The sequence below is a fragment of the Tenrec ecaudatus genome, chromosome X, assembly GCF_050624435.1.
Source record: "Tenrec ecaudatus isolate mTenEca1 chromosome X, mTenEca1.hap1, whole genome shotgun sequence".
In the NCBI taxonomy this organism is placed as follows: domain Eukaryota; kingdom Metazoa; phylum Chordata; class Mammalia; order Afrosoricida; family Tenrecidae; genus Tenrec; species Tenrec ecaudatus.
Window position 1 is genome coordinate 95,318,750 of NC_134548.1, and position 26,767 is coordinate 95,345,516.

A 26,767-nucleotide genomic window follows, 5' to 3' on the forward strand; every position below is an offset into this window, starting at 1 on the left:
CATGCTCTGGTTTAATCCAATTTGTAAGGTAAACTTGAGGTCATGATATTGGGGTGAAGGAAGCACCAAAAAACAAGAAGACAATTGTGTGCTTTATCGATACTATACTGCACCCTGACTGGCCCATCTCTTCCCTGTGACCCCTCTGTGAGGAGATGTCCAATTGTCTACAGATGGGCATTGGGTCTCCACTCCATGCCCCACCCCCATACACCTTGTTTATGGTTTTGTTCTGGGTCTTAGATGCCTGATACCTGATCCTATCGATACCTCATGATCACACAGACTGGTATGCCTCTTCCATGTGGGCTTTGTTGCTTCTCAGCTAGATGGCTACTTGTGTATCTTTAAGCCTTTAAGACCCCAGATGCTATATCTTTTGATAGCCAGGCACCATGAACTTTCTTCACCACATTTGCTTATGTACCCATTTTGTCTTCAGCGATTGTGTAGGGAAGGTGAGCATCACAGAATACTGGATTGTTAGAATAAAGTGTTCTTGTGTTAAGGGAGTACTTGAGTTGAGGACCAATGTTGATCTGCAACTTTAATTCTTAATATATAGATATGAGTACATAGTTCTATTCCCCTCTTGTTATATATATGTACATATGTACATGCCTATATTTACGGTCTATAAATATTCTTTGCCTCCTGGTTCTTTCCTCTATTTCCTTTTAATTTCCTCTTGTCCCACCATCATGTTCAGCCTTCATTTGGGTTCAGTAAGCTCTTTCTTATACATATATGAGTGTCTCTGGATTTATTTCTCTAGTCAAGCTAGCCTAATACAGCAGTATTACTGTTTTTGCTATGAGACATGAATTTAATTCCAACTCATGGCTTCCCCAAGTCTCCAGAATGGAACGGCTATATATGTTTGTGTGGCTATTCAGTTTTGGAAGATAATTGCAAGCCCTGCTTTCCGAGTCAACCCTGGGATTTTTGCACCACCAACCTATCAAATAGGATTTGAACATTTAACTATTCCTGCAACAAAAATACTTACAGCTGGATCAATAGGTAAGATCATGTTAAACAAAGAAAAGATGAAAGTTATCAAAGATTTTTATCTTGCTTGGGTTCCCAACCAATGCTTAAGGAAACAGCAAGGGAGAAATGCAACCACTGGAAAATTTGCTGTACAAGAATGCTTTAAAGGGTTGAAGGAAATGGATGTTATTTTGAAGACTAAAGTGTACCTGACCAAGCCATGGTATTGTCAATAGCCTCATATACATATGTGAAAGTTGGACACTGAGTTAGGAACACTGAAGGAGAATCAATGCATTCAGATTGTGGTGCTAGTCAAGAGAATTGAAAGTATCATAGACTGGCAGAAAAACAAATGGATCTGACTTGGAAGTATAGTCAGAATATTTTTTAGAAAAAAAGATGATGAGACTTCATCTCACGACTTTGTACCTTTTACCAAGAAAGAAGAGACCCTGGAAAAGTCATTATGCTTGGTAAAAAAGAAGGGCAATGTTTAAGAGGAAGACCGCCGACAACATAGAATGACAGAGTAGCTGCAAAAATGGGATCAAATATATTAACAATTGTGAGGATGGTGCACAACTGATTGATGTTTCATTCTGTTGTTATGTCAATATGAGGCAGAAAGAACTTAATGGCACCTAACAACAAGAAGCCCTCCTAGGATCCAAAAACCAATATTAAAGATGCACATAATTCAAAATTACATATTACCAAAAAGGGTTGCTTACCATCTATACTAAGTTTTTATAGGATGTTGTTGTTAGGTTCCTTTGAGTCAGTTCCCACTCATCGCAACTCTATGCACAACAAAGTGAAACACCACCAATCTTGCCCCATCCTCACAGTTTGGGGCACGTTGAGTCCTGTGTTGTAGGCACTCTGACAATCCTTCTTCTGGAGTCTTCCTATTTGAGCCTGAACTTCTGTTTGACGAATGCAAGGACTGATTTCTCCGAATAACACACCAATAACACATGAGATGAAGTCTTGCCATTTTGGCTATCTGTATAGAAATGCAATTGATAATGGCTGGAAAATTCGACTGAATTTGTCAGATAAATATATTTTTCTTTTTTAAAGTAAGATTCAATTTACACATAATACGGTTTACACATTAAAAAATTTATCATTAAGTTATTACTTGTAATTCCATACATTTGTATACTTTCATTAAAGTTTGTTGTTGTTGTTATTGAAATTTTCCTTTTTCTCCATTTAGAATAGTGGTCTTATGCAATAATTATCTTTTTGTGATTGGCTACTTTCACCCAGCAGAATGCTCTTAAGGCTCATCCATGTCATGAGATGCTTCAGAGTTTCATCATCACTCTTTAGCAATGCATTGATTCAGTTGTGTGTATGTACCAAAGTTTTTTATTGGGTAATATTGGGACGATCTGAACTGTGCAGTATTTTGTTTCATATTACATATTGTTTCTATGAGTTGGAACTGACTCAAGGGAACCTAGCAATATAGTACATCTATGTTTAACCTTCACAGAAAAAAATATTTCTTGGTTTTTATAATACAGATGTTGCAGGATTTGGGGGATGCAGATTTGGGTTCATAGAAAATTTTCTCAGAAAGCATTGTTTCTAGATACAAGCATACCTTGAAGATAACATGTGTTTGATTCCATAGCATCACAATAAATATAGTATTGTAATAATAACCTGTTTGTTTCCCAGTGCACATAAAATACACTGTAAAATTTGTGTGAAATAGCATAATGAAAAAAATTGATATATTGTAAGAATTATGAAAATGTGACTGAGAAACACAAAAGGAGCACATGCTGTTGGAAATAACGGTGCCGATAGACTTGCTCAGGACAAGGTTACCACAAACCTTCAATTTGCAGAAAGTATAATGTATGGAAAGCACAGTAAAATAAGGCTCAATAAAATGAGGTATGCCTGTGCTCCCTTTGCTTCTTCAAGTAGCTTCTTTGAAGTATTAGCGTGGTACGTTTGTGGTTGCAAACTAATATTGGTGCATTGTTCTTAACTAATATTAATGCTGTACATTAGGATTAACGATGTTGGCCGTTCCTATGCATCATATAAATACATTTCACTGACAGATGACTGCTGGCTTTCCAAGAGGAACATTGGCTAGGAATCAAACCCCGTCTCCTGCATGGAAGGTGAGAATTCTACCACTAAAACTTCAACGCCTAATAAAATGTTAGGATGCTAACCAGGCTTTAGCAGAGCTTTCAGATTCATACAAACTGGATAAAAGTCCTTGTAGGAAATTGCTTATGAAAATCAGTCGATTAAAACCCTATCGATGACAACAGTCCAAATCGCAACCAATTTGAGTATGACATGGAACTAGGTAGTTTTTAATTTAGTAGTGCATGGGATTCCTATAAATTGATTGTAATGTCAATGAGTGCTAACATTTTTTCCCTACCAAATACATTCCAGAAAAAAAATATTTTTGCATTAGGAGAATTCTGAGTAAACTAAAGTAAGGCAACCTTGCCAATGAAGGCTCTCAGAGAATCTACAGGAAAGGCTAAATTATAGTTTTCTTGAAACGGGCCTTAGAAAACCTGTCATCCTGATCCCTGATACTTGTCGTGCTGTGAGTGTTCTCTGAGATTATGAGATGTATGTTTCCAATACTACCATGGATGGAAGTGAAGCAATGAGAAGAGCTAAGACCTCACAAAGTTTATTGTTTTTACAAAGATCCTTCTTTTTTGGATTTTTTGTTTGCTTGTTTCCTGAGTAAATGCTTCAGGGTAGTTGTTTATATGTGATTAATTTTTAAGAACTCTGTGAAAGATGGCTCTGAACATTTTTTACAGATTTTATTACATTTATAGAGGAGATAATTTTTCACAGTTCCTTATTTGGTAATTTTCACCGATGTCAACCTTCATCGCCAGTTAACCCCACTCCATTAACATGATTGACTTCAAATTGGATCAATGTGATCTATAAGATTTCCTTGGCTGCTTTTCAGAAGTAGATCACTAGGCATGCTTTTCTAGTCTTCCTTAGCCTAGAACCTCTGTTAAATCTTTACCGTTTCAGAGCAGTATGTAAGGCTCCATTAACAATGTCTTATGATTGAATTAATGTTTAAACACATGATTTATATATTTTATTTTCCTAAACGTAAAATGTAACCAGAGCCAATCTATTAAAATAAGCACTTCTGTCCATTAAAATAATTTAATATAAAGGCATATGATACCATATAATGTATCATTCAATATCTGGGCCCAAAGGAATCCTAACAAAACATAATATCATTCTATAAGTAGATATGAGGTTTAAGAAGTGGAGAACCTACCTGAAGTTCATATCAGTATGACATTTCAGTGAACTTATATATGCACATCTTATCAGCATCCACTAGGACAATCAATGCTATAGTAGTCAATTTGAGAGTAAAACTTTAGCAGCTTAATCTAACAAAAATCATTGACACAACAGCAGGTATTGCACATTATTCTACTTGCATTAATGACTCAGGGAATCAACTTTATGCATGTTGCTTTCTCAGGTGAAGTGTAAATTTGTCACAGGACCTCTAATATTGATCCAGAATAAAGAGAAACAAAGGCTACCTAATGGTCACTTAATGTCTGCATCAAAATCATGCAATTTACTTTTCTCTAAAGAGATATATCATAAAACTTTTAAAAATTATTTTATTGGTGGCTCATACAACTCTTATCACAATTCATACAAACATCCATGTGACAAGCATATTTGTACAGTTGTTGCCATCATCATTCTCAAAGCATTTGCTTTCTACTTGAGCCCTAGGTATCAGCTCCTCATTTTTCCTCCTCTGTCCACCCCCATGAACCCGTGATAATTTATAAATTATTACTATTTTGTCATGTCTGTCACTGCCTGACATCTCCCTTCACCAACATTTCTGTTGTCTGCTCCCCAGGGAGGAGGTTATATGTAGATCCTTGTAATCGGTTCCCCCTTTTTACATCACCTTCCCCTTATCCTCCTGGTACTACCACTCTCACCATTGGTTCTGAAGGGATCATCTACCCTGGATTCCCTGTGTTTCCTGTTCCTATCTGTACCAGTGTACATCCTCTGGTCCAGTCATATTTGTAAGGTAGAATTGGGATCATGATAGTAGGGGGGAGGAAGCATTTAAGAACTAGAGGAAAGTTGTATGGTTCATCGGTGCTACCCTTCACCCTGGCTCACTCATTTCCTGTCTGCAGTCCTTCTATAAGGTGATGTCCAGTTGCCTATAGATGGGTTTTGGGTCCCCACTCTTCACTTTCCCTCATTAACTATGATATGATGTTTTGTTTTTTGATGCCTGATCCCATTGACACCTTGTGATCATGTAGGCTGGTGTGATTCTTCCATGTGGGCTTCATTGCTTCTCAGATAGATGGCTGCTTGTTTATCTTCAAGCCTTTAAGACCCCAGGTGCTATATCTTTTGATAGCTGGGCACCATCAGTTTTCTTCTCAACATTTGCTTATGCACCCACTTTGTCTTCAGCGATCGTGTCAGGAAGGTGAGCATCATGGAATGCCCGTCTAATAGAACAAAATGTTCTTACATTGAGGAAGTGCTTGAGTTAAGGCCCAATGTCCATCTGTTACCTTAATACTTAACCTATAATTTTTTGCATATAAAACTTTTTTTCCTCACCTAGGAACACATGATATTTTGAGGAAGACCAACAGGTAAATAATCATCACATTATGGCAACTGCTATGCTAAGTGATGTCAAATGATACAGAAAAGAGCATTATTATATACTTCTTAGTGGTTGTAATTAGTTAATTAGGAAGTTTTTCAAGAGGAGGCAATATTTAAGAATATATTCACTTTTTAGATGATGGAGAAAAGACAAGTTCTAGACCAAGAAAAAAATGAAATATATATGATAAAACATGGAGAAATGTTTCTCAAGAAAAAAATTTAAACGATTCCTTGTAAAGGAAGCACTGGAGTCAGAATGACAAGATAAATAACTATTACCATACGTAAACATAGAACACCCTTTTCAGGTCTCCCATTAACATTTCAGATAATTTACCAAGGTTCTCCCCATTGATACTCGTGGGGTTTTACTTGATATACCCAGTCATTTGCAACTGTCAATAAAATATATGTCATGCTCAATGTGAGGTTCAGCCCTCTGGATTTGTGATATCTTACATATTTTGGCCCAGTGATGGTTTCCATTTCATTCAATTTCACTTTTTATGATCTTTAAAGCATATTTTCATATATTCTGAACTATTTAAAAACTGTTCCAAATCTGAAGGTTAATTAAAATTGATAGTCTACCATTGTGAAGAGAATTTTTACCATCAATTCCAATCTAGATTTCAGTCAATCATGTGAATTAACTCTTCTGGAGAAAAACAAGTAGCTTCTTTTCATTTTGTCTTCTTCTTCTCTCAAAATGAGCATGCATTCTCTACCTATTCAAAACCTTCCCAATTGTGAAGATTTACCCAATTTCTACCTCCTTTATGAAGCTCTATTTTCACACCCCAGCTGTAAGTAATTTCTCCTTCCATTTGTATTTTACTGCATTTGTCTGTATTTGTCATAATAGCTTAAATGTAAAAAACAAACAAGAAGCCCTTTGAAATAGGTTTTTCTTGAATCAAATAATTTTATTGAATTAAATTCAGAAACTTTCTTAATGTGTATCATAGATACAGACAATATTTAATAGTTTATCTTAAAATATTTAATTTAATTATAAGAAGCCCTCCTGGTGCAGGACTAAGCTTTGAGGAGTTAACAAAAAATGTCTTATGGCTTGAACCCACGAGCTTCTCTGTAGGAGAAAGATGAATCAGTCGGTTTCCAAAAATATTTACAACCTCAAAAACCCAATGGAACATTTCTATTTTGAACAACAGGGTCGGTATGAGTCATAATTTACACCGATTCAGTGGATTTGCTTAATATACTTATAATTCAACACCTATTTCACGTGTCAGTCTATGTCAATTTAATATTCATATCTTCAAAATAGTGACTGTCAGATGGAAAAGGGAATTTATTTAAAATAAATTCAAAAGCACAAGTTACATAAAATCGTTATAAAGAGTTTCTTTGAATAGCAGCAAAGATTAGGAGCAAAATAATTAGTTGACAAAATAGGAAGTGGAGGGGTGTATACTACATGACTATCAAACAAACTTTCCTGACAAATAGACTAGTAATTTGTCTTGGATTATACCATGCTACTGAGTTATAAAAAATAATTTTTAATTAAAAGAGCATTTTATTGGAGGCACTTACAACTCAACTCTTATTACATATATTGATCCATAAAAAAAGAGGTATTGGCTGATGTATATATATATCTATTTATAAGGCAATACGATGAGGCTGTGGACGGACCTTAGACCTCAGCTCATACCCTCCCTCAATACAAGAACACTTTGTTCTAACAAACTGGAATACAGTTGCTGAAGACAAAATGAGTGCATCAGCAAACATGGTGAAGAAAGTGGAAGATTATTAAAGCTGGGAGCATGAGGTGTCATCATTACTGGATAATAGGTATCAGAAAATTCATAACAAACAAAATCATGTTGTTGAGAACGATGGGAGTCGGAACAGATTCCCAAAGCTCACCTGTAGACGAACTATTGATCACCAACCCAGATATATAGGAAGATATCCCAAAGGAGGGTGTCCTTTAGGCCATTAGAGTTCATTCAAGGAGATAAGACTTGCCTTAGGATAATGCATAGGGTCTCCATGAGATTGAACTGACTAAATGGCACCTAACAGCAAGAACAACCACAGCAACATACTTTAACAAAGTCTTCCAGGCTTTTCTTTCAAAGAAAGAAGTCAAGCTGGCTAGTTGGAGACGTTTCCTTTCGCTTTTCTCAGAGCATGGAAAGGCATTTTTCTCTAATTCTCTATGAATTCTCACTTCAGGATTCACCTTTCAATATAACTGACATTTTAAACAAGAAATTCATTCTTCCTGAAACCAGTGTGTAGGCTCACATTTGTTTTCTGCCTTGTAAATGACAAAATTTGAAAATAAAATGCATCGACCATGCAATTATATGCTTTGACAACATGTGAAAAAAAGTTAAGAATATTCTTCCTGTTATTTTAACGGGCACACTTTTTGTTATTTGTTATGTACAATTGGTTCCCACCCTCACTCCCCGCAAAAACACCAAAAACCTAAAACAAAAAAAAACTCCGTGGGTGGAACTTTCATAGTACACATTTTTCCTCCTTGGTGAGGATTGAGCAACTGGCTCTGAGTTAATGGACGAAGTGGCATTGCCTGGGAAGGTGCTCTCTGGTCACAGTGAATTTTTTCATAAAAGCAGTTTCTTTCAAAACTAATTTTTGTTGGCTCATTTAAGAGAACAGGGTGTGGCTGTGAAATTTTGTGTCCTGCTCAAGAACAGATGAAAATGTTGACTCATAGTTCATTTGGAGTTCATTCCACCAGGTCAGACTGCTAATCGAGCTTTCTATTTAGAGGTTATGAAAAGATTTCATAACAGTGTGCAACAGAAAAGGCCTAATTTGTGGCAGATGGGGGACTGGTTTTGCCACCACTACAATGCACCTATTCATGCAGCCATCTCAGTGCACTAGTTTTGGGCAAAAAATCCCAGCATGCCTCTCTTGCCTCATGCACCTTGCTCACCTGACTTGACTCTGTGTGACTTCTTTTTGTTCTAGTGAATACAGAGGGACATGAAAGGACAGTCATTTGACCATGTAGAAGAGATGAAGACAAAAAATGAGGGAAGTGTTCTCAGCCATCCAAACAGATGAGTTTGAAAAATGTTTCCAAGAATGGAATCACAGATTTGGCAAATGTATTACGAGTAATTGAGAGTACTTCAAAGGTGATAAGGTTGTTTTGTAAAAATATTTACATACATAGTTTTGAAAATAATCCCCCTTTTTTGATGAGGGGGAGGTAGTAACCGATCATATCACAGCAGAAAAATTGAACCTCTGCTTCTGATTATAAAGTAGAAAAAAGGGATGGAAAGTTTCTTCCCAATAGTTTCTTACTCCCATAGAGAATTCCAGCCTCAGAAACCCACGGTGGCAGTTTTACTTTGTCCTGTAGAGTCGTTATGAATAGGCTCGGACTTGATGGCAGTGAGTTTCGACAATAAAAGCAACTATAACATATGTGTTACCTGTTTTCCTGCATTGATGATAAAACATTGCTAATTTGCTATAATTCACAGAAGGAGGGGAAGTTCCTTATTTTTCCCAAGAGTTTTTTTCTTCTTTTTGGCATATAATTTTCATATCATATAAGTGAGTAGTTCAGGAGAATTTTAAAATGACCACCACATCTATCTTAGAGAATTCCACCCCCACCCCAGTACACACACCCCAGGATTACACAGGGTTTAAAACAGTGGTTCTTAACTTGTGGGTTGTGGCCCCTTTAGGCGTTGAACAACCCTTCACAGGGGTCACCTAAGACCATTGGAAAACACATAAATATTTCAAAATATATAATTACATACTGTTTTGTGATTACTCATCATGCTTTAATTATGTTCAATTTGTAACAATGAAAATACATCTTGCATATCAGATATTTACATTATGATTCTTAACAGTAGTAAAGTTACAATTATGAAGTAGCAATGAAAATAATGTTATGGTTGGGTGGTCACCACAACACGAGGAACTGTATGAAAGGGTCGCAGCATTAGGAAGGTTGAGAACCCCTGCTCTGAAATGACTTGTGCAATCAAGGTCAGTTCCAGTGCTCTCTCCCTCCAGGAGGAGAAACTCTTGAGTATTGCCATCCTCTTAGTGCTCTCTTGTTATGCCTGTGTGATTTCAGGACCAAGAAAGGATACAACCACTTGGCAGATAATGAGGCTGACTGGGTGAGTTGAGAAGAGAGAGATTAGAATTCAGAGTTCTAATGGGGAAGTTATCTCCAAACTCAGTGCCATCAAGTTATTACTGACTTATAGGGAACCTATAGGACAGAGTAGAATTGCCCGCATGAGTTTCGAAGACGAACTCTTAGAGCAGCGATTCTCAACCTGTGAGACACAACCAAATGACCCTTTCACAGGGGTCGTCCGATTCATAATCGTACCAAAATTACATTATGTAGTAACAACGAAAATAATTGTATGGTTGGGGGGTCATCACAACATGAGGAACTGTATTAAAGGTTTGCGACATTAGGAATGTTGAGAACCACTGCTTTAGTGGAATAGAAAGGCCTGTATTTCTCCTACTATGCCACCAGGGCTTCTTAATGTGGACATTATAAGAAGAAATTTTAAAATGAAAAATGGGGTAGGGTAATCTTAATGTCAGTATAGTTGCCCCATTTAGGTTTTCTAACAAATAAGATATGTGCATATACAGTGAAAAATCAAGAGGTTGGGCAAATAGTGACCAAAGATTTATGAGAAGAATGTATCCTAGGGTTTATACAGAACTGAGGAATAGTCACAATCACTGTGAGAAATCTTTGTTAATTATTCATGGATTTTGGTAGGAACCATAAAATGGCTAACATTTTTAGTAGGGCTAAAGTACCCTGGAGTGAAGGCTACTGTAGGAAAATACTATCACATTTAATAACAAGTATGGAAAGGGTAATTTAATTTAAATTAATTTAACTTCCTGCCAAAACAAAATTATTCACTCTATATAGGAAGGACATAAAACCTAGGACACATAACAACCTAAAATCAGAATGTTTAGGATCCACTAAAATGTTGTCACACATGTCAAGAAGCAGGAAAAATTACTCATGTCAAGGAGTAACATCAGACCTAGCACTGATTTTGAAATGATGATGATGATTAAAGTGAATTTAGCAGTCAAAGATCATAATTTAGCTGTTTTAACTATGTTCAAATATTTACAGCAACACAAATATAGAGAAGAGAGAAACAGAGGATGTGAAATTGAAGCAAACATAAAATTTATAGCCAAAGAAAACATAATAGTTTACGTTAAAACTTTATCTGATGAGTTCAACAGTGTATTGGATAATGCAGAAAATATAGAAGGGAACTTGAAGGTTACTGAAAATGAAGAATAAATTAAAATGTTTTCCAAGAAGAAATCACATTGTTTCGAGATAGAATTCTTTAAAATATGTATGGAAGTGTTAAATTAGTTTTAAGCAAGTACATCTTAAAATGTCATTAAAGTGCCAGAGTTAGATCTGGCTCATCATGCCTCTATTTACAACAGCACATATATAAAAAGGTGAACTATTCTTGGGTTTATTTATGAGGCAATTCTTACTTTATTGTCAAACCAGTGTAATACAGAGAAAAGCTAATGATCAATAATGCAAATAAATATAGACTAAAACTCCTTCTCAAAATGTCAACATATTTAAGTATGTTTTAAAATGACAATAGATCATGATGGAGTGGGATGTATTCACACATGTTGCGCTTATTTAACCAGTGCTGCTGATTTGATCTTGTGGCTATAGCATGTGTTGCAGAGTAGAACTCTGCTCCATAGATTATTTCTTGTGATTTTCATCTTTGGAAAACAGATCGGCAGGTCATTCTTCCAAACAGCATCTGGATGGATTAGAATACGCAAATTTTTAGTTAGTAGCCATCTTCTTAGTGGTTTTTGCCACTCAGGGACTCCAAAGTCACCATACTAATTGATCAAAAAGTAACAAAAAACTAATCTATAGATGAAAATAAAACATTTGAAAATATTTAGCGCACAATCAGGGTAAGAATCTCCACCCCTGACAAAAGAAAGGTAACTTTCTAAGAACATCTATGAAACACCTATAGCTAACAGAATATTTAATGATGAAAACAAGATGATTGTCATGCCTCTGAAAATGTATGAGAAATTATATTAAACATTGTAGCAGAAATCTTGAATTATACGATAACGAAATGAATAAATATAATCCATACAGATAGCACACAGAAAAATTAATTATCTTCACTCAAATATAAAAATAAATTCCTTAGAAACCATTCAAAATATACCAGTGTTTTTAATTGATTTGAAATATTGAATTCAGTATATAAAATCAATATATAAAGTGTTGATTTTGATCATGTAACCCAAAATGAAAAATATGACATAACATAAAATATATTTCCATATGCAATGGACATGAAATATTTTAATGCAATTTAAAATGTGGAAATTTTAAGTTATTTTTTAAATCGTAGAAAACAAAACTAAGTGAAAAGTAAAATCATGTGCTAAATTAGATGACTTAAAATTTTTAGTATGTCAATTCTTCCTAACTTGTACCACAGATTCCAAGTAATTTCATGCAAAATCCCAGCAGCAGGCTGTTTTTTATAAATTAGTGCGGTGATTATATATTTTATATGGAAAACAAAAGATGTCAAAATAATACATTTTTCCACCAAGGCCAAGGTGGGTGTTTATTGCTACCCAAGGTTTATATCTCTTTGGGGGCATGCAAGCCAACTACCTACAGGTAAAGACATACATACATCACAGGAAGGGGTTGTACTATAACTTATACATCAATGAGAGGTGGACAGTCTAGGGATATACATGCAATAGGAAGAGGAGGGATTGGGGATCCACATGTGACAAGAAGGGCAGATCCTGGATTCCAGATGGCAGCCTAAATTTGGATGTCACTGAGCAGGTTTGACCTGTTCTCTGGATTTCCATAGACATCATTATCAGTAGGGTGTAAATCCCACCTACAGGGACCACACTAATGGTCACAAGCCTTTAGGGAGAAGTAGTCCATTGTCCACAGCAGTAGGGAGTGGGCCCTACCTGTGGTGGCCCAGACAATTGTCTGGCAACTGACTTCCTTCACGGAGGATGTCTCTATGCATTTGACCTCCCACTATATGCTGGAAAATAGCCTCTAATGATTGGCATGTCTTTGGGGGAGACAAAGCTGGGGAAAAGTCTCTTTATAATCCCACAATTAAACCTTTTGTTTTATATAAAATTTAAAGAGCTACATGGGAGACATGGTTAATTTTTATACATTGAAAGCTGGCAAGGCAAAACTTAATGATCCAATTAAAATAGACAAAAATTCAGGCTTATGGAAAACATTTTGAATTCAGGCACATGGGATAAAGTCCCCCTACTACGCCCACCTGCTATTGAAGGAAGGTATGAGAGGAATTGGATGCCATGGCGGGTAGAGATAGAGCCAATAGGAATTTCTGCTTCTATAGGGAGATAGAATCAACCATTTTCATACTTTAAGGCAGCACAATTTATGGGGAGAAACTGTGGAAATGGATAGATTACCGCAGGAAAATGTACTCACTCAGACTATATCTCCAACCACCAGAGTGGTGGGCTTCCTACCGTGGAACACTGACCTTCCAGATTCCTTCTGTAGCAGTCAGGGAATGAGGTCCAGTTTTATTTCCCTCAGTGCTAGCATCCCACATTGCCCCCTTCTGCTTTACATTGAAAATTTTAATAGTGTCACAGAGGCAATAGGGTCTCTCATCATATCTCTTAGCTTCCGATAGAAGCGACACAAGACTGTGAGCATCAAAATTATGATGATAAGCAACACGGTCAGACTGGAACTTACACTATGTGAAATACTTTTAACCCAAACAATCTAACACGGAGGGAATGAGTGAAGTTAACCAAGACAGACTATTGGAAGAGGGTAAAAGCATACAGTGTAAAGAGCCTGTAACCTTATTAGTAGACTTAGAGAAAAAAAATGTGTTTGGTAAGTTACTTCAAGAACAGTTTCACAAATTTATTAAGAATATTTTCAGTCTTTCATATCATCCTGAGTGTGGTAAGAAGTTCTCACAATTGGTTAACTCTCTCAACTCTCTGAAAGCTGGGAGCCGATATTTGCATAACAATGAACTTTAAGTAGTTAAACTGGTTTAAAACATAACAATTTAACTGATATTTCCAGCAGGGCTTTGGTATTTGCAAAATCTTGTGTAACAAATTTCATTTAGTCATTTTAATTAAAAAATTCTCTTTACTAAATGCTTGTAACAAAATTAGGGCAGATAAACACATTTTCACTTCTACAGAGAAAGCTGGTCCCAAGTAGTCACAGTAATATGGAAATCGTGTTTCAGATCCAGGAAAATGTATTTATGTTTTTGCAGAATATAGCTGATGGATGCCCTTTAGAAGGATGCAATCATATTTGGAGAAAGATGAAGAGCACAAAGGAACCACAAAATCTTAAGCATAATTATTTTTCCAGATTGATGACACCCCAAAGGGAGGGACTGTTATTTATACTTTTGAAATAATACATTTATTCTTAAAATAAAGGCCAAAGTCAAAGATCATACTTTATTTGATTTTTCTGAATTATTAAAAGCTACTAGATAAAGAAGTATCGTATCATATTGACAATGGGATAAGTCTATAGATGAAGACCAAAAACTGATGAATTGTGAAATACATTTGCATACATATGGCCAATTGATTTTAGACAAAATGACAAAATATTATAAGAAGTAAAAGGATATATTTTCAACAATTTTTCTTAGAACCATTATCTAGCTATAAAATGAACATTTATCTATCAAAAGTTGATTTTTGAAGGCAAGGGTTTTTAAATAACCTTTACTAGTTTGGGCCGTTTGGGAGAATAAAGAGAAGACCACCCTCCACAGTGGGCTCTACCGCTTAGTATAGTTCGCTACTATTTTGTGGTTTATATTTAAAAAAAATAAAATGAACATTTATTTATGTAAAGCATAATTATGAAATGGATACTACAGCTTTGTAAAAATGTAAGTCATTTAGTAAAACACATAGGGGAATTATGATATCTTTTTTTCAAAAAGAACATTTTATTGGGAGCTAATACACATAGCATGTCATTCCATCGTTCAGTCACATCAAGCAGTATTATGCAATTGGTAACCCAGTCAGATCCAAAACGTCCTGTTCCTTCTTGAGATCCATGCGGTCAGCTCCCCTTTACAACACTTCCCCATTGTTCCCCTACCGTACCCCCCAGAATCCCTTATTCTACTTGCATTCTCTATAGGTTCATGAATCCTGAGTTTCCTATACTGAAAAGCAGAAAAATATATAACCAAAATTTCAAGAGGATTGCCCCCAATACATCTGAGATAAAATGCAATATGAAAAAAGAAAATGTTGAAAACCATGTCAAGCCCAATGTGCTTAGGAGGTGCGGGGGAGAGGTACACTGAAAAGGTTTTAACCGTTCACATCAGCTTTATCATTTTGATTTCCTATAGCCATTTCTCTAATGCACTCTGTTTGCTAACCAGTTTCTCCCTATCCTCTATTATGGATAGAGGGAAATCACAGGAGGCTTATTTTTTGTGTAGATGTCAAATATGCATCTTGGGCTTCTATTGTCATCCACGGCCTTCTGCAAACCAGATTCTTACATTTTACATTATGATACTAGTCCCTCCTTCGGCATTGGATTATATGACTCACAATCTTTCAGTCACAGATGTTAGTGTGCTTCTTCCATGTGGACTTAGTTGACATCTCACTTAGATGGATGCTTGTTTAGAAATAAGACTTTAAGAACCCAGATGTTATTTTATCTGACAGCCAGGCACCGTCTAATTTCTTTACCACATTTGCGGCTGCAGCCATATCATCTGTTTTCCCTGAGTATCATCTTTGATGGTGAGTACCAAGCAGGCCTGTTATATAAGAACTAATTGTAACCCCCAGGTAAAACCAAAAATAGACTTTGGAGACAGAGTGTGGCACCCCCTCAGGCTCGACTGGAAAAGACTCATAAAGGGCAGCAAACAGACCGTGAACTATTTATTCCAGGCTTCTCCATTTTTGTCAGTGGCTTTCTTTTTGGTTATTGTTATTTGGTTCTTGCTTTCTGCTGCTGTTGTTATGGTTTTGTTGTTTTATTTGGCTTTGACTGTTTTTTGCACTTATTCATGTAGCTGTATATCTATCAAGATAAGATAGGTGGGGTAAATAATTCAGAGATGAAAAGAATAGGACCAATAGTTCCTGGCGTATATGGGAGAAGAGGAGTTGGGAGGAAGGAAATGGGGGAGGGGGGACAAGGGACCAACCCAGGCACAAGGGAATAAGTGATCCAAAATCAGTGGCGAAGAGGGTGTAAGAGGCCTGGTAGGACTTGATCAAGGGCAATGTAACCGGGAAGAATTACTGGAACCCAAATGAAGGCTGAGCATGATAGTGGGACAAGAGGTAAATAAAAGGAAATAGAGGGAAGAGCTAGGAGGCAAAGGGCATTTATAGAGGTCTAATTACAAGCATACACATATGTAAGTATATATATATATATATATATATATGATGGGGAAATAGATCTATGTGAATATATTTATAGGTTTAGTATTAAGGTCACAGATCAACATTGAACCTCCACTCAAGTAGTCCCTCAATGCAAGAACACATTGTTCTATTAGATTGGCATTCCATAATGCACACCTTTCCAACACATTCACTGAAGATAAAGTGAGTGCATAAGCAAAGGTGGTGAAGAAAGCTGATGGTGCCTGGCTATCAAAAGATATAGCATCTGGGGTCTTAAAGGCTTGAAGGTAAACAAGCAGCCATCTAGCTCAGAAGCAACAAAACCCACATGGAAGCACAGCAGCCTGTGTGGTCATGAGGTGTCAATGGGTTCAGGTATTAGGCATCAATGAACAACAACAAAAAACCCTATCATTGAGAATGAGGGAAAGTGTAGAGTGGGGACACAAAACCTATCTCTAGACAACTGGACCCATTACAGAAGGGTCGCAGGGAGGAGACGAGCCAGTCAGGGTGCAGTGTAGCAATGATGAAACATACAACTTTCCTCTAGTTCTTAAATGCACCCCCCCCCCACTATCATGATCCCAATTCTACCTTACAAATCTGGCTAGACCAGAAGATGTACAGTGGTACAGATAGGAACTGGAAACACAGGGAATCCAGGACAGATAAACCCTTCAGGACCAGTGGTGAGAGTGACAATACCTGAAGGGTGGTGGGAAGGTGGGATAGAAAGGGGGAACTGATTACAAAGATCTACATATAATCTCCTCCCTGGGGCATGGAAAACAGAAAACTGGGTGAAGGGAGACATTGGACAGTGTAAGACATGCCCAAATAATAATAATTTATTAATTATCAAGGCTTCAAGAAAGAGGAGTTAGTGGGGAGGGAGGGGAAAAATGAGGAGCAGATAGCAAGGGCCCAAGTAGAAATCAGATGTTTTGAGAATGATGATGGCAACAAATGTGCTTGACACAATGGATGTATGTATGGACTATGATAAGAGTTGTATGAGGCCCCAATAAAATGATCTTTTTAAAAAAAGAACTAATTGTTCTGAAACTGGAGCTAGAATTTAGTGGTAGACCAAAACCCAAACCTGGACCTATGTTTTATTATCTGCCTTTTGATCCATTTAGAGACATATATGTAAAACCCAATGCTATCAGGATTATCACTGAGAAAATTTGGACCCTAGTACAGGCATACATGAGCTACCAGACAATAACAGAGGAAACACACACTGTGGAAAACAAAATAGATGAATAGGACTTTTAAGAATAAAACTCTTGTATACATCAAAAGACTACATTAAAAGGCTAAAAAGAGAGTTCACAGATTGGGAAAAGATATTAGCAAAGACACAACAGACAAAGGACTAATGAATGAAATCTTAAGTGTACTACAAGCCTAGAACGAATAAAAAAACAAAACTGAAAACTCAAATAGCACTCTGAGAAAGTGGGCAAAGGACCTGAACAGACAATTCAAAAGGATAACACCTGAATGACTTAAAAACAGAAAGGGAAATTCTCGTACTCACTAGCCATCAGGGAAATGCAAGTCAATACAATCATGAGATAATATCTAACTCTCACAACCAAGGCCCAATTAAAAGAAATCAAGAACAGAACAACAAATGCTGGTGTGGAGAGGTTGGAACTCTTATACTTTGCTAGTGGGCTTGCAAATGTAAAAGTTTGATAAGATCATGAGTTGAAAAGAATATGGAGGAATTTGAAGCTTCATACACTGCTGATGTAAACAACATAAAAGAACATAATAGTATAACCACACTAGAACATAACTGTGTTGAGCCAGGTTGTTTAACGAAACAAATTCATTGACACTCATATATGTTTAAGAATCTTACATCAGCAATGATTTCCATTGTTCCACATCCTCTTCTGAATCCAGCCTGAACCGCTGACACCTCCCTGTCGTAGTGCTGCAAATGTTGGATGATCTTCAGCCAAATTTTATTTGTATGTGATATCCATGATACTGTTCTATAGTTTGAGCATTTTGTTGGGACACCTGTATTTGGAGTGGCTGCAAATATGGACCTCTTCCCATCAATTGACAAAGGAACTCTTCAAATTTCCTGGCATAGATTAGTGAGTGCTTACAGTGCTTCATCAGCTATTGAACAATTTTGACTGATATTCCATCAATTCCTCAAACTTTGTTTTTGGCCAATACTCTTAGTGTAGCTTGACATTCTTCCTTCAGTATAATTGGTTCTTGCTCGTATGCTATCTCCTGAAATGGTTGAATGTCTACTAGTCCTTTTGGAACAGTGACTCTATATTCTTCTTATCTTCTTTGGATGCTTCCTGCATTGTTCAATGGTTTCACCATAGAACTTTTCAATATTACAACTTGAGGCTTGATTTTTTTCCTAATTTCTTTGAGTTTAAGATATGCTGAGCATGTTCATCCTTTTAGGATAAAGGATATATAGACGTTGAATATGGAAAAATCAATACTCAACAAATGGGAGATAATGGGCGGGAGGGATGACACATGGAAAAACAATGGGAGATTTAATGAGTTGTAAGTGTAACAATGATGATCTTCTCTGTAAATCTTCACATAATTCACAGTCAAAAGATTTTTTAAGAGCATACTTTGAGTCCTTTGAGTTTATTAATACTGATGTTTTCACGTGGTGTGAAGTGAAGAGTAGAAACAAACCACAGGTAAATTAAATGCTGACTCCTAGTGTCGGGGTTTTGGAGATTGTAACTCTTTATGGGAGTAGAAAGCCCAGTCTTTCTCCTGAGCAGCGACTGGTGCTTTTCTACTGCCCACTATGTGGATCACAGCCCTATTGGTAACCACGACCCCACCAGGACTCCTTTGTTTCTCAAGAGTACCCAAAGCAATGGAGATAGGCAAAAATAAACCAAATGGCTGAGGAAATATTTGGGCTGTATATATATATATATATATATATATATATATATATATATATATATATATATATATATATATATATATATATACATAGTATATATATATATACATAATATATATATATATAGTATTATTTGCAATTTCTGGACTATGCCTCCTGTATAAGAGCAAAATTTATAGTAAATATACAAAGATGCATATGAGTTTTCACTTCATGTTATGTTATTCATCACTGACCAGCACAGCACTGACTGAATACCTCATGTGAGATCAATAACATTTAAAATCATAGCAAGATGGTTATTGAATATAAGGGGTAGGTGGGCAGATGTCTTGAAGAACAATGAGATAGTTTAAATGTTATTGGTGTCTCAATGACAAATGGGTATAAAATGACAAATGAAATGAAGTAGAAATAAGGAGTAAACATCTGTTTTAGCAGCAAAATATACTACCATTGAATGAGCCAAATAAAAATCTGAAGTAGGTCATTCTTGTGGGTATTCGTTTCACCTAATTGTTATTTGGGAGATATTTTGAAAATGAAATAGTGGGATAGGAAAAGTTCAAGGTAGATGGCATACTTATTGTGTGTTAATATGTGAATATATGAAACTGAAAAATTAAGTGAGACCATGTTTCAAGTGTTTTCTGAGTCCTGAAATGAGCTTTGTCATTGAAATTTTTCAAAAACAGGAATGTGAAGAGGTATGTAAATAAATTGTTATAAAGTTTCTAAAATATTTAGAATGAATAGCACAATGAGATTTCTATTATTTGATGTGTGTTTTTCATTGCACACAGTGATCCAGTCTATGGAATATCTATCTATCTCTCTATATACTAGGCAGATCAGAAATATAAAATCACACTGTACAGAAACTTGAAAGTAAAATAAATTATTTTTTCTCTTAAAACCAGTTCCATTTTTAAACTTCTCACAGGATATCACTCTAGCTTTTATATTCTACACTCATTCATTATGTGCCATAGTAGTATTCTATGTACATGCTTACTTTGAAAATATTTTCAAAATTTTTCAAATTTGTAAGAATCATGTGACTTCATGATATTTATAATAAAGGGTATTTTATATCTTGATTGTTATTTGTCAATATAATTTTACATAAATACTTACTCATTAATTGTCTGAATTTATTTTGGGTGACAGACACTTGATGAAGTACAGTTATTTGGTTGATAAAAGTTTTACATAGTTCTATATATTACTCCATGTAAACCCATGCTTTAAATTCATTAATCCTTCTGATTTCTGTCATGTTTATATTTTATTCCATTTGTAATCCTCTGCAGTCCCCTGTTGAAATGTTGACCTAGTACATGTTTTGGGCTTTCCAGTTCCCAAAGAGGAGTCTATATTCAGATCAAACACCAGGAAAATTCTCTTAATTTAGTATATCATGATTTTTCTTCAATTCTTGGTGTTCCAGATTAAACAGGGAACCCACAGCAACTGCAACATAGCATCCCACACTCCCTTTAAAGACCTCACCAGAATAGTTAAAACTTCAAAGGTAACAATACCATGAAATTTTGATGCAAAGAAATAATAAATAAACTTCATACATTTTTTGTATGTGTGAGTGTAGTAACCCTAAAACCTCCCACAAGCATTAAATAAATTAAAGAGAGTTTAGACCTTGTCAAACTATCCAACTTTCTGGAGAAGATGGTTAAATAATCTTCACCTAAAAATATTGAATCTCTTAATTCATCTCTTCCAAAGAGAGAGACAGAGAGGAATTAGGAATTGAGGAATGGAATCCAGCCTATATTACGTGTCAAGAACATTTGGTGACAGAAATGTCTACTTGCTTCTATTGTGATACTCAGTGTAACTAATTTCTATGTTAATTTTGAGAGATTTGGGTGAAAAAAGAGTCTCATCCTCTAGAGAATGAGGCAGAGCCCATTTCAAGTCTATAGACAAATAAGTTATGTTTGATTGCTCCTGATTTTTCTTAGGGAAAAAAATGAACAGAAAAACAGGATGCAACATGATTTTTGCAAATCACTTAAATGTTAATACACAATGGGGCAGGTTAGAGACTAGGGATGAATTCCAGGTGCCCAGTGCTTAAGCACTTGGCTATTACCCACGGTGACCAGTGTTTCCAATTCACCAACTACTCTGAGGCACCCTTTGTGACTATTACAGCCTAGGAAACCTAATAGTACAACATGAGGCTTGAATTTTTTTCTTTAGTTCTTTCAGTCCAAGCTAAGCTGTGCATACTCTTCCGTGTTATATTTATAACTGTAGGGCTTTGCACATTTCATAATAATATTAACTTTGTCCTTTTGAGCTGCTTTTTGTAATTTGTGTTCAGTTTTTTTTACTTTGTTATTGCTTCCATTCAATTGTGAGGATTTTTATTTTATTTACATTGAGTTGTGATCCACACGGAAAGAATATATTCTTTGATTTTCAGAACATTCAAGTCCTCTTCACTCAACAAGTATGTCGAGAGAAACAAAACAAATGACAATATATAATTATATATGTATATATATTGAAGTTATTTTAAATCAAGAGGGGGTCCAACTCAATTTTATAAATCCCATGCAATCTGTGATCCTCTTCAGACTCATGGCTGCAGGTTGATGATGCAGAAAGGTGAAGTGAGATACATAAAAATTGGAGGACAGTGGTGCAAAGTCTTATGGATTCAAAGTCCTTGAAAATATGGTGGGGTTTTGACAGCTCTCAGGTACGGATGGTTTACTTGCGCCACCCCATTGAGGTAAAAAGAATCCCCACAAACAAGTAGGCTAGGGGTAGAGAGAGATAGATGTTCCCATTTTATCCTGTATAAAAAGACTACAACACTAAGGTGGCATAATCACGCTGTGACCTGATTGGATCACATCCATACACTTTCATCCAAATTCAAATTGATATACATTCAAATTTTCACAGACTACCACTTGTCAAGTTGGCATCGGGACACAACTTTTTTACATTTTGTCTTTCTCCATGCATCATATATTTAATTCCCATAATTATTTTGTTTTTTTACATAGATACATTGGAATTTCATCCACATATCATAAAATTCAATAATTCAATCATATCAAGAAGAGCTTTACAATCTTTATCAAAAGCAATTTCAGAACATTTTGTTCTACCTTGTACTCATGTAATATATATTTTTTAGTTTTTTCAAAAATACATGACCAAATATTCTCCAATTCAACAACTTCTACATGTATAACTCAGTGCCATTGATTATAATCTTAGGTTGTATGAACATTATTGATATCTTCTCTAAATTACTCCACCACCATTAAAATCAACTCAATGCCCCCAAACAAAAGCTTTTCTTCCTTCACCCATGGTAACAATAGTCCAAGGTTTTTTAAAGTAGTTTTCTTGATATAGTATTCACATATCATACACTTCTATAGTTAAATTACTTTAAAAAAGAGTTGCATATACATTATAACAATCTATTATAATGCTCATTCTCGTGCCCACATTCATTGATTGAGCCCCAATTCCACTCACACCACCATTCCTGAAAAACCATTGTATTAGTTACTGTCTCTATGCATCCATTTTTCTGTACAGACCTACAGAAGCAATAAAATACAAAAATGAAATTAAAAACAAAGAATAAAATTACTACTATTAACAAAAAATAGTGTAAGATAGAAAAGACCACCAACAATATTTTAAAAGCCACAGAAGAAATTTATGTCATGGAACAATTGAGAAATATTTGAGCATGAAGTAAATTGAAGTTGGGCCAAGAGAAAGGTCAACTGACCAAGTATTTATACAATAGTTTGAGCCACCATAATCAAGTTTAAAACAACCTCTGCCTGATAGTAAAGCTTGTCTATGACTAGAGGGGATCTGCCAGAGGCTTAACATGACTAGATACTCTAGAGATGGATTTTGGATTCCCACCATTCTCCATAGCCTTCTACAAATTGGGTGGTCACAATTTAAACTCTGCTATTTCACTCATCATCGCTTTGAATTTTCATCAGGATGGTGTACTTCTTCCATGACCATCCAGCTGCCCTTCATCTCTCCTGTGGTCCACAGATAGCAGTGGCCAGACTCAATTTGTCTCTCCATTGATGCATCCCCCTCACTTCTGCTCCACAAGTGGACCCAGGTGGTCACCTAGTAAGCATTTCAGGTTCCCTTTAGTGGTCAGTCCTAGATTGGAGAATTATCTCAAAGGCACAGATTTTTCCAGTCCAGGTGAAAACCACTTGCCAAATTTAAAAAGCCAATGTCGTCTTTCTTCCCCCCCCCCCCTTTATTCTGTTTCCCAACAGTTCTTGTTGCATGTCTTTTCAAAAGCAAATATCTTGGCACTCATAGCACTGAGAGTCTTACCTTCTCTAAGCCTTCTATCTTGGTTTCAAATAGAAAGCCTTTCCTTGCAGCCAATTCCTAATGTCCCTTTAACAGACCCAAATGTAAAAGACTGAAGGCTTGCAGACTTACAAACTCTCTAAAAATAATATCCCAATTCAATTTCTGTCACACATTTTGTCAATAATAGTAGGTAGGATCAATCAACAAACTCTTAGTACAGCCATATCCTAAACACAATTATTTTTTAAAACACTCAAATTCAACCCGTTCTTATATTGACTATCATTTTCATATGAAAATGACCTTAGGCCATAGGCAGAATAAAACTAGGGCCCAGGCTACTATCAGCCATTTTAACTCAGCAAAGTCCAAAAGGTACTTTTCTTCCCTGAGAATCGACCTAACACCTATTACATTGTTGTTCTCCATTTCACCAAAAAGAGCTTCTAAGAATCAAAAGTTTCACTTCTTTTTCCCTTTCTAGATAATAACCAAGTAAACCCAAGGCCATATCTGACCTCCTATGGCTATCTAGAAACAAACAAATAAAACAACAAGAGCAAATAAACAAAATAAGTTCCAATTGAGTCAATTCTGGCTCATAGTGACACTATAGGATAGGGTAGAACTTCTTCCTCTATGAGCTTCTGAGAATGTAATTCTTTATAGGTTAGAATGGAATAGGGGAGAGTTTTCCAGTTTCTTCCCTACAAATAAACCACACGCACAAAGAAACGTCATCTAACGTATAAAGTCTTACAGCAATAGAAAGTCTTTTCTTTATCTCACAAAGTGGATGGTGGTATTGAGCTGCTGATATTGTTGGCAGCCCAACTCTTAACCACTATGCCACTAGGGCTCTTTGGATATCCAAAGAACAAGGAAAATCTAACTTTTCCCAATTGCCAGGAGATAGAGGTTATACAAACCTATATTCGCCATCTTGTTATTTTTTTTCCCTAGAACTTCACTCCTATACAACACTATGCTACATTTGGGTGTTTAGAGAAACAAATACAGTGACGATCATTTATGTATAGGAAATGGTGTTATAACAAAAAGTAATTTTATAGCAAGAAGTCATCCTAGCCCGGTTCAACTTGAGTCTGTAAGCCCTATGCAATTGAGGCACTTTTCAGAGTCATGTAGCTTCAGGCCAATGATATAGAAAGGTTAAGAGGAGTGCAGGAAGGTCAGAGGCAGGAGGGTGTAGAGTCACATAGATCCAAAATGGGTGCAAGCATGTCAAAGGTCCAACAGCTCTCAGGGTCACATAGCCTATGTGGAGCCATCCTTTCCAGCAAGAAGGAAGGTGAAGGGGGAGAGAGAGAGAGAGCGAGAGAGAGAGTTTTCCCGTTTCTTCCTTACAAATATACCGCACCCCCAAAGAGGCATCATCAGGATGCAACTTGATTGGCAGATTGGATTCTACTTCTAATCGTTCATACAAATTCAACTTATCGTATATACTTGTGTATAAGCTAAGTTTTTTAGCACAAAAAAAAGTGCTGAAAAACTGGTGTTCAGTTTATACACTGGTCAGTGGTTCGTGGGTGATTGCCGTTCCTCCGCTGTTCATTCAAAGCCCCGCAGACACTGCAGGGCTTTGAATGTTTGTTTACTCACATCCAACCAATCAGAGCCGTCCTATGACATGGACTGGATGCTTCCAATTCACAGAAGCTCCCATAGTGATTCACTGACACCGGCAGCTGAATTGGTAAGGATATGTCTGTGGCTGCGCTCTGTCTCTCCCCTCTGGTCTCTGTGTTAATTCACATCCTGCATTTCCAACCCTAGGCTTATACTCAAGTCAATCAGTTTTTCTGGTTTCCCAGGTAATAATTATGTACCTAGGCTTATATACGGTAACTTAAATCTAACTCCCACAGCAAGCAAGATAGTGTCATCTGAATAGCTCCATGCTGATGCTTCTCTTTTCTTCACATAGTCCAGCTTCTCAGATGATTTGCTCAAAATATGGATTAAATAATTATGGTGGCAGTCTACAACCCTGGGGCACACCTTTCTTGGTTTTAAATCATGCAGTATTCCCCTGTTCTAATAACTGAACTTGATCTATTAGATTCAGCAGGCATGAGCAAAATGAACTGTTCTGAAATTCCAATCCTTGCCAATGTTGTCCAGTTTGTGATGGTCCACCTAATCAAATACATTTACATGGTCAATAAAGACAAGTTAACATTTTTTCTGCTATTCTATGCTTTCAACCAAGATTCATCTAAAATCAGTAATGTTATTCATAATTGTACCTCCTTATCTGATCTGAATCTGACTTTGACAGCTCTCTGTTGATGAACTATTACAGACATTTTAAAATTATCTTCATAATTCACCTTCCACTTGGGTTCCTGGAATGAGAGTGACGAGTGCAACGAATGTATAAAGGTGCTTTGCTCAATTGATGTATGTACAGATTGTGATAAGAGCCTTATGAGCCCCAATAAAAAGATTTTAAAAAATTATCTTCAGCAAAATTTTACTGGCATGTGATATTAATAATATTTCAATAATTTCCACATTATATAGAATCACCTTTTTTAGGATGAGCACAAATATTGATCTCTTCCATTTGGTTGGCAAGGTGACTGCCTTGTAAATGTCTTTGTATAGGTGAATGAATGCTTCCAATGCTTCATCAGCTTGTTGAGTCATTTCAGTGAGTAGTCTACCAATTCCCCTAATTAGTTTTTCACTAATGCCTTCAATACAGCTTGGGCTCTTTCAGTACCATCAGTGAATGCTTTGTTTTGAAACAGTTGAACTCTGAAGAGTTCTTTTTGATACTGTGAGTCTGCATGTTCCTTGTATCTTCTTTGGATACTTCCTGAATCATTCAATATTTTGCCCATGGAATCCTTCATTATTGTGAAACAAGGCTTGAATTTTTCTTCAGCTTTTACAGCTTGAGATGAGCTGAATATGTTAATAATCATGTTTTCCATATTTGTATGTGTCTCTCATTTATAAAGTTTGTTCACTATAGAGTTACATTTTCATCGTGAGAATGCTGTGTAGACTATTGAGATTTTTAATTAGAAAAACCTGATATCTCCTTTAAATCATCTTGCTACTGTTTCTCCCTTGAGTCTTCCATGAAATACATGTAAATTAATACTGAATGATCTGATCCACAGGAAATATAGTTAGGAATAACATTTATTGGGGGGGGGGCTTAAGGGGAATCCATCATAATAAACGTGTTTAAGATGACTT

The 26,767-nt window shown here is 36.1% G+C and overlaps 1 non-coding gene and 1 pseudogene across 1 annotated transcript; both read left to right on the plus strand.

Moving 5' to 3' along the window:
- LOC142433541 (transcription factor Spi-C-like) overlaps positions 1-26,767 on the plus strand; it is a 73,426-nt pseudogene that overhangs the window by 25,988 nt on the left and 20,671 nt on the right.
- Positions 14,531-14,672, plus strand: LOC142435367 (small nucleolar RNA SNORA4). The gene has a single exon (XR_012781435.1). It is a non-coding gene; the product is annotated as a small nucleolar RNA SNORA4 (small nucleolar RNA).